The sequence below is a fragment of the Schistocerca cancellata genome, chromosome 8, assembly GCF_023864275.1.
Source record: "Schistocerca cancellata isolate TAMUIC-IGC-003103 chromosome 8, iqSchCanc2.1, whole genome shotgun sequence".
Lineage (NCBI taxonomy): Eukaryota > Metazoa > Arthropoda > Insecta > Orthoptera > Acrididae > Schistocerca > Schistocerca cancellata.
The window spans coordinates 40,757,756-40,771,937 of record NC_064633.1 but is presented as its reverse complement, the minus strand read 5'-3'; the positions used below and the strand labels follow the sequence as shown (position 1 = coordinate 40,771,937).

The following is a 14,182-nucleotide window of genomic DNA, read 5'->3' as shown; positions in this document are numbered from 1 at the left end:
TGTCTCTGACAGAATTACAATGTCATCGGCGAACCTCAAAGTTTTTACTTCTTCTCCATGAATTTTAATACCTACTCCGAATTTTTCTTTTGTTTCCTTTACTGCTTGCTCAATATACAGATTGAATAACATCGGGGAGAGGCTACAACCCTGTCTCACTCCTTTCCCTACCACTGCTTCCCTTTCGTGCCCCTCGACTCTTATAACTGCCATCTGGTTTCTGTACAAATTGTAAATAGCCTTTCGCTCCCTGTATTTTACCCCTGCCACCTTCAGAATTTGAAAGAGAGTATTCCAGTCAACATTGTCAAAAGCTTTCTCTAAGTCTACAAATGCTAGAAACGTAGGTTTGCCTTTTCTTAACCTTTCTTCCAAGATAAGTCGTAAGGTCAGTATTACCTCACGTGTTCCAACATTTCTACGGAATCCAAACTGATCTTCCCCGAGGTCGGCTTCTACCAGTTTTTCCATTCGTCTGTAAAGAATTCGCGTTAGTATTTTGCAGCTGTGACTTATTAAACTGATAGTTCGGTAACTTTCACATCTGTCAACACCTGCTTTCTTTGGGATTGGAATTATTATATTCTTCTGAAAGTCTGAGGGTATTTCGCCTGTCTCATACATCGTGCTCACCACATGGTAGAGTTTTGTCATGACAGGCTCTCCCAAGGCCATCAGTAGTTCTAATGGAATGTTGTCTACTCCCGGGGCCTTGTTTTGACTCAGGTCTTTCAGTGCTCTGTCAAACTCTTCACGCAGTATCTTATCTCCCGTTTCATCTTCATCCTCTTCCATTTCCATAATATTGTCCTCAAGTACATCGCCCTTGTATAAACCCTCTATATACTCCTTCCACCTTTCTGCTTTCCCTTCTTTGCTTAGAACTGGGTTGCCATCTGAGCTCTTGATATTCGTACAAGTGGTTCTCTTCTCTCCAAAGGTCTCTTTAATTTTCCTCTAGGCAGTAGCTATCTTACCCCTAGTGAGACAAGCCACTACATCCTAACATTTGTCCTCTAGCCATCCCTGCTTAGCCATTTTGCACTTCCTGTCGATTTCATTTTTGAGACGTTTGTATTCCTTTTTGCCTGCTTCATTTACTGCATTTTTATATTTTCTCCTTTCATCAATTAAATTCAATATTTCTTCTGTTACCCAAGGATTTCTATTAGCCCGCGTCTTTTTACCTACTTGATCGTCTGCTGCCTTCACCACTTCATCCCTCAGAGCTACCCATTCTTCTTCTACTGTATTTCTTTCCCCCATTCCTGTCAATTGTTCCCTAATGCTCTCCCTGAAACTCTCTACAACCTCTGGTTCTTTCAGTTTATCCAGGTCCCATCTCCTTAAATTCCCACCTTTTTGCAGTTTCTTCAGTTTCAATCTGCAGTTCATAACCAATAGATTGTGGTCAGAATCTACATCTGCCCCAGGAAATGTCTTACAATTTAAAACCTGGTTCCTAAATCTCTGTCTTACCATTATATAATCTATCTGAAACCTGTCAGTATCTCCAGGCTTCTTCCATGTATACAGCCTCCTTCCATGATTCTTGAACCAAGTGTTGGCTATGATTAAGTTATGCTCTGTGCAAAATTCTACAAGGCGGCTTCCTCTTTCATTCCTTCCCCCCAATCCATATTCACCTACTATGTTTCCTTCTCTCCCTTTTCCTACTGACGAATAGTCACCCATGACTATTAAATTCTCGTCTCCCTTCACTACCTGAATAATTTCTTTTATCTCATCATACATTTCATCTATTTCTTCATCATCTGCAGAGCTAGTTGGCATATAAACTTGTACTACTGTAGTAGGCATGGGCTTTGTGTCTATCTTGGCCACAATAATGCGTTCACTATGCTGTTTGTAGTAGCTAACCCGTACTCCTATTTTTTTATTCATTATTAAACCTACTCCTGCATTACCCCTATTTGATTTTGTATTTATAACCCTGTAATCACCTGACCAAAAGTCTTGTTCCTCCTGCCACCGAACTTCACTAATTCCCACTATATCTAACTTTAACCTATCCATCTCCCTTTTTAAATTTTCCAACCTACCTGCCCGATTAAGTGATCTGACATTCCACGCTCCGATCCGTAGAACGCCAGTTTTCTTTCTCCTGATAACGACGTCCTCTTGAGTAGTCCCCGCCCGGAGATCCGAATGGGGGACTATTTTACCTCCGGAATATTTTACCCAAGAGGACGCCATCATCATTTAAACAGCTGCATGTCCTCGGGAAAAATTACGGCTGTAGTTTCCCCTTGCTTTCAGCCGTTCGCAGTACCAGCACAGCAAGGCCGTTTTGGTTAATGTTACAAGGCCAGATCAGTCAATCATCCAGACTGTTGCCCCTGCAACTACTGAAAAGGCTGCTGCCCCTCTTCAGGAACCACACGTTTGTCTGGCCTCTCAACAGATACCCCTCCGTTGTGGTTGCACCTACGGTACGGCCATCTGTATCGCTGAGGCACGCAAGCCTCCCCACCAACGGCAAGGTCCATGGTTCATGGGGGGCTGAGCTGGGTAAGAAAAGAAAATTTCCTCCAAAAGTCAATTCTGCTGGTGTCACTAAGGAAGAAATTCCAGACACCGTAGACAAGGAGCACAGCGATGCATGAAAATGAAACGTAGACTAAAGGATACCTAAAGAAGAAGAACCCCAAAACATTTAAAATACAGTGAATAGATTTACTTTGTCTCTGCGGACTTTAGTCTGAAGACTCGTTTGATGCAACTTTCCCTGCCAGTGTATCCTGTGCAAGTCTCTTCATCTTTGCGTAAAGCATGCCAACTACATCCATTTGAAGCTGCTTAAAGTATTCAAATCTTGGTCTCCCTCTACGACTTTTATCTCGAACACTTCCCTCCGTTATCAAATTAACGACTGCTACACGCCTCAGGATATGTTCTGTCAACCGATCGCATCTTTTACTCAAGTTCTGCCACAAACTGGTATTTCCCCAAATCTAATTAGTAACTCTTTCACTACTGTGCAAGGCTACACGCCAGAAAAAATACCTTCAGAATTAAATTAATGTTATATGTTAACAAATTTTAATTTTTCAGAAATGTTTTGCTTGCTATTACCGCTCCACATTTAATGTCCCTTCTATTTCAGAAATAGCCAGTTACTTACCTAACCTAATTCCCTCTGCATCATTTGATTTCATTCGACTACATTCTATCAGCCGATATTCACTTTTGTTGATATTCATCTTGAAATCTTTCCAAGAAACTATCCGTTCCGTTCAATTGACATTACCAGTCCTTTTCCATCTCTAAGGAATCTGAAAACATCAATACTTTTCTTTCTTCTCTCTGAAATTTAATTATCTTTCTAAACTTCCCCTTGGTTTCCTTTAGTGATTGCTCAGTGGACAGGATGAATAACCAAGGACAGTCTACAACCATGTCTTACTCCCTTCTCACCGTTCGAGGTGGCGCAATAGTTAGCACACTGGACTCACATTCGGAAGGACGATGGTTCAAATCCCTGTTCGTTAGTCCATCCAGATTAAGATTTCGTTGATTTCCCTAAACCGCTCCTGGCAAGTGTCGAGATGCTTTCTTTGAAAAGGTCGCGGCCGATTTCCTTCCCCAGCCTTTGTAATCGGAGATTGTGCTCCGTCTCTAATGTGAACCCTGTCGACGGGACGTTAAACTCCGATCTTCGTTCCTTTCTTTTCAACTCGCTTCTCACCCACCGGTTCCCCTTTGTGCCCCTCGAGGCTTACAACTGCAATCTCGTCTCCCGGTAACCTTTCACTCCTTGGTATTTTATCGCTGCTACCTTCGAAATTTAAAAGACTATATCTAGTCGACATTGTCGAAAACTTTCTGTAAATCTGGAATCTAGGTTTACGTTTCTTCAGTGGTGAGGTCATTATTGTCTCGCGCGTTCCTACATTTTTCCAGAATGCGATCTGTGAGGTCTATAGCAGATTTTCGATTTTATGTAAGTAATTAGTACGTGTTTCGGAAACTGATGCCCGCCATGACAGTGAGAATGGTTCAAAGGAACATGATACTTAGATCGGTAGGGGCTTACAGAACATCACCAGGGGGAGCACTACTAGTCATAATGGGGCTTTGCCCCCTGGACATCAAAATCAGGGAGCAGGCTGCATGGTTCTGGATTAAGAAGGGAAATGTAACAAAAATAGAGAAGATCTTAGGCATTGGGGCAGGGGACAGGGGTGAGATTCGGCAAAGGGGAGTACAACTATGGCAAGAACTGTGGGACACGGATGAAACAGGGCGCAGGACATATGAATTGATTCCAAGCATTAGGGAACGACTAAAAGTGAAATACTTTGAACCCACCAGAGGACTAATCCATTTTCTCACTGGACATGGGCCTTACCCGGCATACTTATGTCGGTTCGGGAAAAGGGCCACACCCGCGTGTGAATGTGGTGAACCGGAGGGCACTCCCGATCATGTGATTTACGAGTGCGCCCTCTTCAATGATGTTGCTTCCACACTACGTGACCAACTACCCGACCACGACACATACCACCTGATAAGACAACAAGACACCTTCCAAACACTGAATAAACTTGCCAAAAAGTGCTAAGAGAATACATGAGGGAACAAAACTAAATAGCACAGATTACGTCAAATACGCGCCCCACTCCCATACCGCCTGCGCGTGGATAGGCCGACCCTATAGTCTGGAATCCGCCACGTACGGGATTAGGGGGAGTGGGGAATAAAAACAACCAGGACTGGACAATGCACTGGAGTTGACTTAGGTTAGAACTAGTTAGTAGAAATTAGACTAGAAATCTAGAATTAGGAACCTGCAGCGAATAACATCCTGGCCTGCCCAGTGTCAGGGGCACGCCCATCGGGATTAGCTCGATGGGCAACGCAATAAAGTAGGTTTATATATATTTCTGACACATCTGTGACGCTGCAGGAAGTAGAATGTAGGGTTAGTTAAAACCTTAGAAGTTAAAAACAAATAGGTGTATATAGCTGCCGATTGTAATTAGATTATAGCTGTAGCTCACGACTTAATATATTGTAATTGGCTGCTAATTGTATCTAACATTAGCAAGTAAGACCGACTAATCAAATAAGGTGGTGGGTTATGATGTAGAAATATTATTATTGATGGTAAATAAAGATTTTTTTTAAAAAAAACTGATGGTTCGATAACACAGAGATCTCTTAACACCTGTCTATGGCATCGTAATTACTGCACTTAAAGTCCGAAATGAAAGAAAGTACAAGAAAAAGTAGACGAGGAATCTGTGGGAAATCCTGACCATGATGAGGGAACAGTTAATGTTATCTGCGTTACAATAGTCCACAACTGATAAAGTGACCTTTGCTAGAGCAGAGTGGGATAAAAGTTACACGGACAGACAAAAATTGTGTGTAAGAGATATATTGTGTAGTGGTTTCCTAGTCTTGGCAAATGTACTTTCTCACCTTGTTGGTTACTTACGTCAATTACAATCTTTCCTTGGCGAATTCTGAATGCATCAGGTGTGGAGAGACAGGCTACCTATACAAGGATGCAATTCAGTTGGTGACATCACTGTAGGTTTTGTTGGCTGGCCGCAGACAGTAATATGTGCATCCTGCAGAGGCGTACCAATGCTGGGACAATGCACCGGGTTCCCCAAGAAGAGAGATCCTCCTGGAACCCGAAGAAAAGAAGGGAAAAAGGAATAAGGAAAAATTAAAATGGTGCATCAAACTGAAAAAATAGCAAAATCTGTCAGCCATCTGGCTCGTGTTATTTTTTTACTGGTATTAATCGACTTACGCAGATCAAGTGCCACTGCTGCTAAACATGCCATCTGGCGTTCGAAGTGACGACTGAAATTGCTCGGTAAATGGCTCGTGTATGACGGAGGCGATGAGAGCGATCGATGGCAGATGATATTGCCAGCGATGTATAGTTTCCAGTCACATTAGTGTGACCATCTCGCAAAAGCCTGTTTGCAGCGCGGGCCACTGTGAGACGTGCGGTAGGAGAGTCAGGGAGGTTCTGGAAGCTGCCGACAGGAATCTGGAGCCGTGCAGACTCCAGTACCGTGACCAGCTGTGCTGGGTTTCACAGTTGAGGATCCGTGGCGCGAACTGCCCGATCGAGGTGGTCCCACTGGGTTTAAATCCGGGGAGTTTGAAGGTCAGGGGAGTGCACTAAACTGATCCTGGCTCTTCGAACCACGCATGAACACTGCAAGCTGTGAAACACGAGATTTTTTAAAAAATGGTTTTAGGGCGCAAAACTGCTACGGTCATTGGCGCCCGGTCTGTGAATTAGGAAAAGCTAAAAAAAACGAAACTGGAAACCAGCAGCAATGGGAGCAAAACTCAAAAAAGTGGGGAAACCAAAAACAGAAGGAAAGCTTAAAAAACCACTATAGAAGGAGGGGGGGTTGTTTGTCCCCAAAAAGAGCTTCAAATTACTGACGTCATCTCACTGGCACTAATGAACTCGAGAACGCAATCGGCTGATCGCGTGTCATCTGCTAGAATGGACGATATATCAGGCGACAGCTGTAGACGGGCGCGTAACGGAGTAAAATAGGGGAACTCGAGTAAAAGGTGTCTCACCGTCCACAGTTGAGAGCAGTGGGGCCAGAGGGGGGAGGATCGCCGCTTAAAAGATGTCTATGGCTACAAAGACAGTGCCCTATCCGGAGTCTAGTTAAAATTACCTCCTCCCGACGACGAGTTCGGGAAGAAGAGGTCCAAGCACAGGGAAGAGCTTTCACGTCCCGCAATTTATTATTGGGAAGTGTCGACCAATGTGCGTGCCATAAAAGAGCAACACGACGACATAAAACACTCCGTAGATCGACGAAGGGAATCGTGCGAATAGCTAGCTGAAGAAGAGAGACTGCAGCCTTGGCCGCTATATCGGCCGCCTCATTTCCACAGATACCAACGTGTCCTGGAATCCGGAGGAAAGCCACAGAGACGCCCCCCCCCCCCCAAGTGGAGCAAGTGGAGGCAGTCCTGAATCCGGTGGACCAGAGGGTGGACAGAGTAGAGAGCTTGGAGACTGAGGAGAGAGCTGAGAGAATCTGCGCAGATAACGTACTGTATCCGCTGATGGCGGCGGATGTATTGGACAGCCTGGAGAACAGCGTAAAGCTCCGCAGCATAAACCGAACACTGGTCGGGAAGCCGAAATCGATTTGGGGAAACACGAGATGCCGTCTTACTGAGGACGACGATGATGTCTGGTTTGTGGAGCGCTCAACTCCGCGGTTATCAGCGCCCGTACAAGTTGCCAACTTTTACACAATCCAATTTGTACTCAGTCCAATCGAGCCACTGTCACTAATGATGATGCTGATGATGATTAAATGATGAGGACAACACTAACACCCAGTCCCCGGGTAGAGAAAATCCCCAATCCGGCCGGGAATCGAACCCGGGACCCCGTGATCCAGAGGCAGCAACGGTATAGCCACTAGACCACGAGCTGCGGACCTCTTACCGAGGAAAAACAAACTGTATTTAGGGGTAGACACTGTCCCCAAAGATAGACTGTAGTGGACTGACAAGACAGCCAGTCCACAGTGACGGGTAACCGAAAGGCACGCGTACACACACGCCGACTGGCGTGAAGTCTGGAACAGGATACTTTGTGAATGCTATAGAGAAAAGTATGCAGCTCCTCGAATACTTAACTTTATTCCATCATTGTGGTACATCGCTCTTGACGATACAATTGAGAGTCTGTAAATACAAGCACTGTAAGGCTAATGGCGCCTTGCTAGGTCGTAGCCATGGACTTAGCTGAAGGCTATTCTAAGTGTCTCTCGGCAAATGAGAGAAAGGCTTCGTCAGTGTAGTCGCTAGCAAAGTCGTCGTACAACTGGGGTGAGTGCTAGTCCGTCTTTCTAGACCTGCCATGTGGTGGCGCTAGGTCTGCAATTACTGACAGTGGCGACACGCGGGTCCGACATGTACTAATGGACCGCGGCCGATTTAAAGCTACCACCTAGCAAGTGTGGTGTCTGGCGGTGACACCACATAGACACATACTTGTTTTCATCCACTGTGTCTTCCAGAATGACGAGATCACCAGGGGATGCTAAGAAAACATTTCCCAGACCATAACGCTCCCTCCTTCGGCCTGGACGATTCCGACGATCCAACGCCATCTGTCCGATGGAGCAAAAACACATGATTATTCTGGAAAGGCCACCTATCGTCACGTAGTGAACGTCTCGTCAAGCAGTGGACGTCCAGTTGTGGTGGTGTCGTGCAAATTCCAGCCTTCCTCTGCCGTGAACTGCAGTCAGCATGAACAAGGCGTCTGCTGCAGAGGACCGTAAGCACCAACGTTCGCTGAACGGTCGTTGAGGAGACGCTGTTGGTAGCCCTGTGGACCATCAGGACCGTCAACTGCTCAAAGTCGCGCGCCTGTTCACCCGCAGCCGTCGTTCGTCATTGTCATGTACGGCCGGTGTTGCGCCACAGTTTCCCCGGCACCGGTTTCGGATAGCGCCATTTTGGTATACGCGGTATACAGGGTGATTCAAAAAGAATACCACAACTTTAGGAATTTAAAACTCTGCAACGACAAAAGGCAGAGCTAAGCACTATCTGTCGGCGAATTAAGGGAGCTATAAAGTTTCATTTAGTTGTACATTTGTTCGCTTGAGGCGCTGTTGACTAGGCGTCAGCGTCAGTTGATGCTAAGATGGCGACCGCTCAACAGAAAGCTTTTTGTGTTATTGAGTACGGCAGAAGTGAATCGACGACAGTTGTTCAGCGTGCATTTCGAACGAAGTATGGTGTTAAACCTCCTGATAGGTGGTGTATTAAACGTTGGTATAAACAGTTTACAGAGAATGGGCGTTTGTGCAAAGGGAAAAGTTCTGGACGGCCGAGAACGAGTGATGAAAATGTAGCACGCATCCAGCAAGCATTTGTTCGCAGCCCAGGAAAGTCGACTCGCAGAGCTAGCAGAGAGCTGCAAAACAACTCAGTATGAACGTGACTCGCCTAAGGTGAACGTTTTCTGTGCCATTTCAGCCAATAAAGTTTTTGGTCCCTTTTTCTTCGAAGGTGCTACTGTAACTGGACTACAGTATCTGGAGATGTTAGAGAATTGGCTGTTCCCTCAGCTCGAACAAGAACCACAACAATTCATATTTCAGCAGGATGGAGCGCCACCACATTGGCACTTATCTGTCCGTAACTACCTGAACGTCAACTACCCGAGGCGATGGATCGGCCGCCAGGCAGCCCGTGACAGAGCACTTCATCACTGGCCTCCAAGAAGCCCTGATCTTACCCCCTGCGGTTTTTTCTTATGGGGGTATGTTAAGGATATGGTGTTTCGGCCACCTCTCCCAGCCACCATTGATGATTTGAAACGAGAAATAACAGCAGCTATCCAAACTGTTACGCCTGATATGCTACAGAGAGTGTGGAACGAGTTGGAGTATCGGGTTGATATTGCTCGAGTGTCTGGAGAGGGCCATATTGAACATCTCTGAACTTGTTTTTGAGTGAAAAAAAACCTTTTTAAATACTCTTTGTAATGATGTATAACAGAAGGTTATATTATGTTTCTTTCATTAAATACACATTTTTAAAGTTGTGGTATTCTTTTTGAATCACCCTGTATTTTAACCACGGCGGCTCGCGAACAGTTTACAGACTTAGCTGTGTGGGAAATGCTTCCACCCTTGGCCTGTAAGTCAACGATCTTGCTCTTTTGGACGTCCGATAAATCACTCTGTTTCTGCATTACGACATCGGCTACACTACTTTCCGCGTCCTCCCGGTACGCTGTAGTACCCTGCACTGCTAGTGTTGCCATTTGCCGTCTGTGAGTGGTTGCTCCACGCTGACTTGCCATTCTATATTCGTGAAGAGGCAAAGTTAGTTTTCTTTGCTGATGGGTACAAGTATAGTAATCACAGCTGACAAACAAGAATTAACTGATGAAATTGTCAATACTGTCTTTCAGAAAATTACTAAGTGGTTCCTTGTGAACGGACTCTCACTGAATTTTGATAACACACACAGTACATACAGTTCCGTACAGTAAATGGTATGACGCCATTAATAAATATAGACCTTAATCAAAAGCATATAGCTAAGGTGGAATATTCAAAATTTTTAGTTGTGTCCATTGATGAGAGATAAAATTGGAAGAAACACATTGACGATCTGCTGAAACGTTTGAGTTCAGCTACTTATGCAATAAGGGTCATTGCAAATTTTGGTGATAAACATCTTAGTAAATTAGCTTACTATGCCTATTTTCACTCATTGCTTGCGTATGGCATCATATTTTGGGGTAATTCATCACTGAGGAATAAAGTATTTATTGCACAAAAGCGTTTAATCAGAATAATAGCTGGAGTCCACCCAAGATCATCCTGCAGACATTTATTTAAGGATCTAGGGATATTCACAGTAGCTTCTCAGTATATATACTCTCTTGTGAAATTTATTATTAACAACCAAACCCAATTCAAAAGTAATAGCAGTGTGCATATTTACAATACTAGGAGAAAGGATGATCTTCACTATTCAAGATTAAATCTAACTTTGGCACAGAAAGGGGTGAATTATACTGCCACTAAAGTCTTTGGTCACTTACCAAATAGTATCAAAAGTCTGACAGATAACCAACAAGTATTTAAGAAGAAATTAAAATAATTTCTGGATGACAACTCCTTCTACTCCATAGAGGAATGTTTAGACATAAATTAAAAAAAAATAAAAAAGTTGTTATATTAACTTAATTAAGTTGTTAAATTAACTTAATTATGTCATGTATTGGAAAATTTGACTCGTTCCACATCATTACGAAATATCGTATTCATGATCCATGGAACTAGTATTAAACTAATCTAATCTGACATCAAACATAGGCGTCGTCACATTAAACTGACGGAACAGTCCATCACTCCTTGACAAATTCATGCTGTCGAAATGAAACACAGCATTAAGCAATTAATCATGTAGTGCTACGCTTCTCACGTACAGTGTCGTTTAACTTCCACCGATCCAGTAACAGGAAGATGAAAAACCAAGAAAATGTGGGTGCACTGTCCTGGAATTGAGGACAGGAGTTGGATTGAAACAAACACAATACATTTAATCATTTATCAGCAAAAGCGACTATTTCAAATCGTATTTCATTCCATTAGCAGCCAAACCTTTTAAGACATCTTTGACTTAAACGGAAAATTAAATTCCAGACAAAAATACCTCTTAATGTATTAAATATGCCAGCAATTTTTATAAAATGTATTATTTCTAATGACAAGTGTTGGAAAATGTGTTTTTAGAGATACCATGTTGGTACACTTGGTTAGTCCACCATTATCTGCACGAATCCCAGCCTAGAACGAACTAGCACGGAAACTTCGTAGAGGGATGCATACTTTGTAAGAGACCGATTTTCCTATAATTAGAAGTTTTAAAAATCTACGCTTCTCTAAAAGCAACTGCTCGAGACAAGCCGTGATAAACAGCCTAGGTAACTGTTCCCCAAAATCAAATTATCTTGAATATAACTGCCAAATCGAAAATCTCCATATTCATAATACAGTCCAGTGAGAATTTATGAGGTGTGTCTGGAGGCAGGTGCAGTCGATTTGACGCCGTATTCTGGGAAATTTCCAAGATTGATTGCTATCGATGTCGGTGGGTCCAAACGATACATATCGAACGTGCGATCGTAAATCGATGATGCAACTCTGGTGGCAGGCGTTATGACTATGTTTACGTTGGTCACTACAGTAACGACGAAAGAAGAGCGTTAGAAAAATACTTGTCATTCCAAAGGATACGACTTACCTTACTCGTCGTAGGTGCTTTCGTCATGTGAAAGTCCATTACGGTGGTCTGGAGGATAATTTGGAAGAGTCGAACCATGTATTCTTCCTGATACTCGTTCGTTTTCCGCACTATCCGCAATGAAAGTGGAACGGTATTTCAGCAGCGAAACTGTTCTTACGAAGTTTTACGCACTTAGCACCACCACAGTCTACACAGTCCCTTCCTTCCTCATCCGGTAGTACTACATATTTGCGACAAAAAGTCGAACAATTTTCTACGCCGGATAAACATGGAATTAGATTTTTCCATGTCGAGAGAATCCGCCGAAGAAACGTCAAGAGCACCAGACATCCCACTTACTAACGAAATAAATCGTCTGTGTTTCCGTAGCAACTAACAAATAATTTGCGGAGGTATGTAATTTAGAGCACCTAAGGAGACGATGAAAAACAGATAAAAATGACTATCACAAATAATTTATCACAACGCCCGCCACTTGAGTAGCATGATCGATTTACGATGGCACGTTCGATATGTATCGTTTGGACACAGCGACTTCGTTAGGCAATCAGTCTTGGAAATTACCGTATTCTGGGTGCCACGGATTGCCAGAAATCAAATTTTTGTTGATAGTTTACCTTTTGACTCCTGCTGTTGTTCTGTGCTCTGGCTGCATCCCCTGTTTTCTTGAGTTTTTGCTGACTGGGGATGGACTCCTACGTGTTGCTCGCCTGTTGTCTCGCCTCGAACTGTTGCTCAGCAACGTTGTGGGTCGCTGCAGGAACCTCTGTATTGTTGAGGTTTGTTGCTCACTGGTTAAGAGGACAAGCGCGAACTAATCAGAGCCTAGTTAAGGAAACTATACAAAGGTAACTGCCGCGTGTAGCTAGTCTGGGAAAATGCTCCGGAACATCCGAGGGCAAGCGGTTCACGGGGCGCGAACGAAGGCTGGAAAACTTAAAATGGAAAGGGATAGCGTAAAAAGTATTAAAATCGGTTAGCTATTTCGCTTTGTCAACACAATGAAAGTTGTATCTGTAGATACTTCTACGGTAAACACATGCGAATCATTTACATCGTTTACCCAGATCTGCATTAGTGCTGGGACTTCGGTTAATTCTATCTGTAGATCGAAAGAGCGTACCAGTAGAGAAATGTCGTGAACGAGTTAAAAGTTTGCTTGTCCATTCGGAAGTTTCATTTTCACCTACTATTTTTTTGCCTTTAGTAGATCGCGACAGTTATCTTTGGAATACTTTGCGTATCTCTACTAAACTCAGCTCCGATTGATCGAAATAAGCATTGTGAGCAACCTCTTTGATCTTCCACTGCGACTTTTGCGACTTCGAGAGGTAGGTTTATCTGTTAGCCAGTGAGGAGCGTTCGCAGTGTAGAAGCCAGAAGTATTTTTTTTTCTGTGAAAATTCTTCAGCCATTCTGATTCTGGTTCAGTGTCTTTGGGTGTTCTTGAGTGTTGAGACTTTTGCGGTTCGGAGGATGGTTGCTCGCGTCAGGTTTCGATCTGAGCTGGTTCGGAGATTCTACAAGGATGAAAGAGTTGGGTCAGATTATTTCAGCTACTTGACGAGGCGAAGCTGAAGTGCATTGGTTAGGCTAATTCAGAAACAGCTTGCTTAATTTCTTCTGCATGACGGAATGGAAACCAATAGGTTGTTCCAGTTTGACCTAGTGGACGCTGATTATGGTGACCATAGTTATCTCTTCAATCCGTCGTGTTGTAGATTCACACTTAACATCCGCTCTCGTGAATTATAAAGTAATTGCCGTCTTATTAAACGCCGTGTACTTAGAACTTTAGTACTCCGAATGCTTATTATGAAATTCACGCGTATTTGTATTATATTGAGGACCTGTTTGGGATTGTAAACAATCTATGTTATTTCGGTAACAATGTGTTTACTAATAAATTTCTTTCCGATTTACTTCTTCTTAAAGTAAGTCACAGGCAACGGCCTTGCCGCAGTGGATACACCGGTTCCCGTGAGATCACCGAAGTTAAGCGCTGTCGGACGTGATCGGCACTTGGATGGGTGACCATCCAGGCCGCCATGCGCTGTTGCCATTTTTCGGGGTGCATCAGCCTCGTGATGCCAATTGAGGAGCTACTCGACCGAATAGTAGCGGCTTCGGTCAAGAATGCCACCATAACGACCAGGAGAGCGGTGTGCTGACCCCACGCCCCTCCTAACCGCATCCTCCACTGAGGATGACGCGGCGGTCGGATGGTCCCGGTAGGCCACTCGTGGCCTGAAGACGGAGTGCTTTAAAGTAAGTCATTCTTCTGTTACTTGTTCGTTATACAGCGCCAAGAGGCTGCGCTGCCGTATTGTTTTAATTTTGTGGTTCTAATTACTGCCCGTGAATATTC

At 43.8% G+C, this 14,182-nt stretch overlaps 1 pseudogene; it reads left to right on the top strand.

Annotated features, from left to right (window-relative positions):
- Positions 1 to 13,758: 13,758 nt before the first annotated feature.
- LOC126095803 (5S ribosomal RNA) lies at positions 13,759 to 13,876 on the top strand (annotated as a pseudogene).
- The last annotated feature ends 306 nt before the right edge of the window (positions 13,877 to 14,182 follow it).